Source organism: Buceros rhinoceros, unplaced genomic scaffold (assembly GCF_000710305.1).
Source record: "Buceros rhinoceros silvestris isolate BGI_N320 unplaced genomic scaffold, ASM71030v1 scaffold12260, whole genome shotgun sequence".
Taxonomy (NCBI): Eukaryota; Metazoa; Chordata; class Aves; order Bucerotiformes; family Bucerotidae; genus Buceros; species Buceros rhinoceros.
Window position 1 is genome coordinate 9,127 of NW_010388110.1, and position 6,016 is coordinate 15,142.

The 6,016-nt window shown below is 44.3% G+C and overlaps 1 protein-coding gene across 1 annotated transcript in view; it reads left to right on the plus strand.

Annotated features, from left to right (window-relative positions):
* Window positions 1–542: 542 nt before the first annotated feature.
* Window positions 543–6,016, plus strand: part of SERPINB5 (serpin peptidase inhibitor, clade B (ovalbumin), member 5) — a 14,587-nt gene continuing 9,113 nt past the window's right edge. Inside the window, exon 1 of the mRNA XM_010144927.1 lies at window positions 543–677. The gene's annotated coding sequence lies outside the window, so the exon portion shown is untranslated. The remainder of the gene's footprint in view (window positions 678–6,016) is intronic.

Genomic DNA, 6,016 nt, shown 5'->3' on the forward strand with positions numbered 1-6,016 from the left:
GAGAAAGCTCTTGATTTACAGCAGAAAGAAGGGCTGTGTTTTCCCTTGAGCGTTAACTCCAGTCTGGCCTTGGGCTTTTAAAGCAACCAAATACACACATATGCCCCTTACAAAGACAGAGTTAAGACGCTGCCTTAATGTATATAGAGATGCAAAGTGCCCAGCTACGCTCCTGGCTGTCTTTTTCACAATTACAATTTTTCTGCAAATAGTGGCAATTCCAATGTAACTTGGAGTACTGGTTTTGCTCAGAAGGTCTTTTAATTGCTCATCCGCTCCTGTATTCTCTCCTCCGTAGTCTTCGTTCATTCTTGTCTGGTGCCTTTTGTACTGCGCTTGCTGAAGGCGATGCACAAAGGCTGCTCCTTCCTGCCACAGCTTGTTGTTGTCTTCAGTAGCTGGGCAGGCAAAGACAACTCTGGTGTGAATCATTTTGCTCCTCCAGTGTAGGAGTTGCCGTGAAGAATGATTAAGGGGGGGAAAAAAAACAAACCAGAAAGCGAGAGTGAGAGGGAGTGTGTGTGTGTGCACAAATTAAGGTTGGGAAAGTGGGAGTGGTGTCAATGACCAGGCAAGCTAACAGAGTCCTCTGCTCGGCAAAGTTTCACCACAAGTAGCTACTTCTTCGTGCTGTACCCATTTCATTGATCCGTTTGCCAGGATTATAGCCTTGCAAAGTAAGTACAGCTTTTTTTCTTCCTCTGATACTGTGATTAATGCCTCACTAACCGTTAACAAATCTCCAATTTGAAACATAATCGCACAGAGTCAGTGGGATAAGGAAATTTGTACAAAAAGTGATCATGTGGAATTAAATGGTTTGGCTTCGTCGCAAAATTGCTGCTTTTGCTATGCTCTATTTCTTCCCCCTGAAAGGATTCATTTGAAGTGGTAAATAGGATCTGGCAGGTGAGACAGCAAGGGCACTGGGACTTATTAAAACACAGTGTTTTATTGCAAATGGCTTTCCCCGTATCAGAAAAGGCAGCTTGTGCAGGATGCAGCAAGAATGCTTCGGGTGTCAAAGCAGCATTTAGACTGTTTTGTAAATCTGTGTTACAGAGGAATATTCCTCTCATTTTCTGCAGAGGTGTGTTCACTCTGCACTCTTTGCTTTGAATTATTAATCAAGTGTCTAGTCCACAGCTGTTTAAAGTGAGGTGCAGGAACTTAGGTCCAGTAATTACCAATTTATTTTCAGTGTGACCATTCAGTTTGAAGAATTCACTGGCTATCGAGGTACAACAAGCGTCCCGCGGTGGTTTGTTTCTCTCGCCTTCGTGGAGTGACTTTCCCTGCTGTATTGCTGACGGTGCTTTTTCCTCAACCATAGGAGATACTCTGGTCCCACATTAGTCCGATGTCTTGCGCTCCTCAAACAAATGGAAGTTGTGTCCTTGTTGCATAGCCAGGTAGTCTGCCAGGTGGAGAGCTGTCATTTGTGTAGAAGTAAGAAGAAAAGGATCACAGAAGTCTTTTATTTCCTTTATGTTTTGTGTTTGCTGAGTAAGAGCTGAAGTGGGGCATGTTAAATGCTTGAGAGAGTTTCAAATTTTAATGCCTTGCTCCTGCACGTGGGTTGTTTCATATCATTTATCCTCCCGGTGGAAGTTTGTTTGAACTGGAGAGACTACAGAGCTGGCACTCACATCTCCTGAGCCGTAAAGCCGGTACACTCCCCCGGCTCTGGATGGCCTGCACTGCCCACGTTTTATCTGCCACAGCTGTCTTCTCCTGGAAGGACTGCTTAACCAAGACAAGAATAAAATAAATACTTGTTCTGCTTTATCAGATTATCCCTACCATATAGCTAACTTGACTTGTCAGACATTTCCACACAGACATTGTTATTCTCCTGATTATATTTTTAAAAGATAAGCTTAATTTAGCTTTTCTCTTAGTAAACAGATAGTAAACAAATCCTCTCTGTTCTTTTTCTGTTTTTGGTGGTGGTGGTGGTGTTGTTGCACTCAAGAATGACTAAGCAAAAAATGATGTCTTATACCAACAAACAAGTTTAAATCAGGTTTTTCTAAACTGGTTCAGTGACCTTTCAGCTCCCTTTTGTACCTGAAAGTGTTTCTATAATGCTGTGACAGAGTTACAGTTTTAAGCAAAGCTGGGTGGATCACAAGCTATGTCTGCTTAGAAGATGCCCCAGTGCCGCGAGCCTCTCTGGAAATGCTGACATACCGCTTTCCTGGGGAAGGAGGGACTCAGCACTAACCTATGCAGCAGGCGTTTTAAAATTTCATTTTCAATTTTTTGACTCCTCCCTGTTTGAGGGTTGCCTGTGATTACTGACTCAGGAGCTGTGCCTGATTTCTCAGGTCTCCCAACGGGCAGCTAAGGGGTTGAAGTGCCTGATGGGAGCTTCAACCCTCCATATTTGACTGTTTTAAGATTTAAAGATTGAAGATTTTATAATATTTAATACAGTAAATTCTTTTCAAGAATGTGAAAGTCATATGCTCCTAAATGTCATTAATAAATGGAGCATAAAAAACTGACTGACCAGGTGCAGTTGAAAAAGATGCTCCATCTGAACATGAGGAAAAACCTCTTTACTACGAGGGTGGCAGTGCACTGGAACAGGCTGCCTGGACTGGTTGTGGAGTTTCTTTCTCTGGCGATATTCAAAACCTGCCTGGATGTGATGCTGTCCAACCTGTTGTAGGTGAACGTGCTTTAGCAAGGGGTGGATCTCCAGAGGTCCCTTCCAACTCCTACCATACTGTGATTCTTCACTACATAGCCCGTCATTTAAGGTCAAGGGTGAAACTGAGCTTTTTTCCCTGAACAAAATGCCCCGAATGGGCATCATTTCAAGAGCACTAAAAGAAAGAAGTCGTAAGAATGGAGAGCTTTACCACTTCCAAATATAGTTTCACTCAGCACAAAAGGTTTGAGAGTACCAGCAGGTACTGGGTGAACAGAAGGTAAATAAAAGGTTCACCACAAAATACCTCCAATTCTCCTCACTGAAAAGGAACTAGAAACTTTGTAGAAAATTATCTAGCATGAACAGTATCAGAGCTACCAGTGAGGTCAGAAAAGAGGAGTTTTTAAACCATAGTACAGATTCTCACTGGCATGAGGGAGTTTCATTCACTTTTGCAAAATTTCCTGTTTTCTTTTGTTACTCTGATCTCTTGCAACTTAAGGAAACGAAACACAGGTAGCGCATACGTGTCTTAAGATCACCCTGGGTTTGCCAGTATAACTGAAAACACTAATGTTAGAATGGCAGCGTAGCCTTTGTAATATTAACCCAGAAAGGAATAAGAAGTATTTTTAGGCAGTTATGATTGCATCTTGATTTTTAGCCTGTAAGGAAGTTCCAGAGGCCTAAACAGAATAAATATCAGGGCAGCCAGCTCTAAAGAAAGACATTCTATCCCACTAGCAAATAACTAGGTGAACTGCATGCCTCATTTGGCATTGTGAGATTCTTCATATTGTTTGTCTTCTTGAGGGTGGTAGATGTCGAATGACACATTCTTGGTTCCCTGGGTGATTTTCCACCAGCTCCTCGATAAGAAATACTTGGGAAGTTGATACTTGTCCCAAACCTTAAAATATTAGCTGGGGGGGGGTGTGAGCAGAGAGCAAGACAGAAGGAAACAAGATATATTCTGTAATGCGTGTTCATGTGTGAGTGCTTGAGGTAACAGGGAAGATAAGATAGGAAGCCTGTGCAAGGGAGTTTATTTAAGACATGCACGGGCACAACGGTGCACGCCTGGGATGAGCAACTGCAGAGAGTCACTTTAAAGTATGATTTTACATTTGCTCCTTTGCCCCTCACCAGGTTACTTCCTCATCAGAACTCTCAGTCCTCAAATTTCTTCCAACTGTCTTTTGCCACTGTTGTCCCCAAAGCTCTCCTCCTTTAGGGCGTGTGCTGAGCCCATGGTTTCTGGCAAGCGTGACTTTCCTGGTAACGCGTTGCTTTCATGTGTGAGAAGTTGTGACTGCGTAAATGACGCAGATGGTTTCGGTGGTGGGCTGGCTCTTGGTTCTCCCTGTACACCCATAAGAGCTCTGACACACGTTTCCCAAACCTCACTCTGACATCACCTGGATGCCTGCTGGTGCTGTCAAACGGGGTCTCACATGCTCTCTTTACCAAGCAGCTACTGCCAGGCACTGCCAGACCACTGTAAGAGGGACGAGTCCAGCCAAGGCCCTGGCAAAGCCTCCAGGAGCTGCAAAGCATGCTCCTTCATATTTTTATGTGGGGGGATGACTTTCTTCATGCTACGTATTTCATGGTTTGCCTCTTTAAGACAAATTCCTTTTTTTTTTTTTCCCAGTGGGAGGAGATTTGTTAGCAAACAGCTTGCTGCTGACACCAAGAGTCAGAACATTTTGCGAGGGTGCAGTGCAGTGTTAGGTGTGCTTTTCAAACGTGGAGTTAAAAAGCCTTAGTTTTATGCAGTATCTTTCTTTTTTTTTTTTTTAATGTAATTAGGTTGTGCAATGCGTTTCAGTAACCTTTTATACGGCACCTTTTAGCCCCAAACAAACCAGCTGCCAAATGAAACAGTGGCCTTAAAGAAGAGATCCAAGAACATGTATAGGTTAGTTAAAACAAAAATAAGGAAATCTGTTGTAAAAGGTTGTCTTTAATCAAACAGGCCTTATGAGTAAATCGCAGCGTTTTCTCTACAGTGTTGCAGGCAGCTGTTCTGTTAGTCCCATAAAAATTTGTAAAACCCACAGATTATTTGGAAGTCATTACTGCCAAGTCATTACTGCCAAGTCCCTCAGCTGCTCCACAGCGTCTCTGCACAATGGTGTCAGATGTTCAGCTATGTTCAGGCAGTATGGCACAGGTACTCAAACAGGAGGTTGTTCTAATTCAAAATGCCTTGCCAAACCGGGATGGGAGTGAGCGGTCACGAAGGGTACCTCGCTGGAGACAGTTCCCCGCCCATACGGTCCCTTTCTGTCTTCTCATAGCTTTCTGCTCTTGCCCAGTGAGGTCGTTCTGGCTAGGATGCAGATGATGTGAACTAGGTAAGTAAATGTTTGAGACTGCAGTGTTAAGTAGTCAGTTCCTCCTCCAGGACTCCCGTTCTTGGCAGGCCCCGGCGCCCCGTGCCTGGGTCTGTGATGTCCGGAGGTAGAGCAGCGACTCTTTCACAGGCACCCCCTTGCCATGGGGAAGGAGCTTGTGTGCCCTTGTGAGGTTGAGAGCTGTGCTGGTGGTGGCATGTGCCTCCGGTGGGGTGTCCCAGGCCAGACAGGTCTCAACTGAAGGGTCAGACACAGTGTGTCCACGGGCAGGATGGGCTCACTAGCCTTCGGGCAGCCATCCTAGGAGAAGGACAACTCTGACTCCAAACCCGGGCAGATGGAGCTTGTTTAGCCTTGTAAGGCTCCATCTAAGAGAAGGACACTCTAACCAAACCTACGACCTTAGGATTTCGCTGTCCAAGCTCGCTGGGCCCTGGCAGATGAACCTCAGGTGTAAAGGGTGGGGCCAGTTCTGCGCACGCTGCGCCTCACCTAAAAAACCCACCGCGCAGGCCCGAAGGGTGCACTCATCGCTTGCAGTGAGCGTGGGAAAAGCCCTGCCCAGATCTTCGTTCGTGAAGCCAAGCCATGATGATAAGTAGTCAGTTACTGGAGAGAAATCCCTTTCCTTAAGGTGTTTCTCAGAAGATTACCAACGTAAGAAATAACTGACTTTCCTTTCATAATAGGATAAAATAGGACCCCTAGATCTGCAGTGTCAGAGCCTGAAATGCAAATACAGATAGGTATGTGTCTGGATAAGAAACACCTTTTAAAATCACCCCTCCGCACCGTATTTGTTCCACTATCTTAACATTTTTCCTGGAGAAAGCAAATACTGGAGACAATTTTTAGGTTCTGTGTGAAATCTTACACCTTTTGAAGTCTCTCCCAATATTCATCTTTTCCATTTCCATTCTGTCTCTGCCAATAGCTTTGATGGAGCTGTTTAGTACCAATTTTAATAAATTGCCCTTTTTTTTTTTTTTTTTTT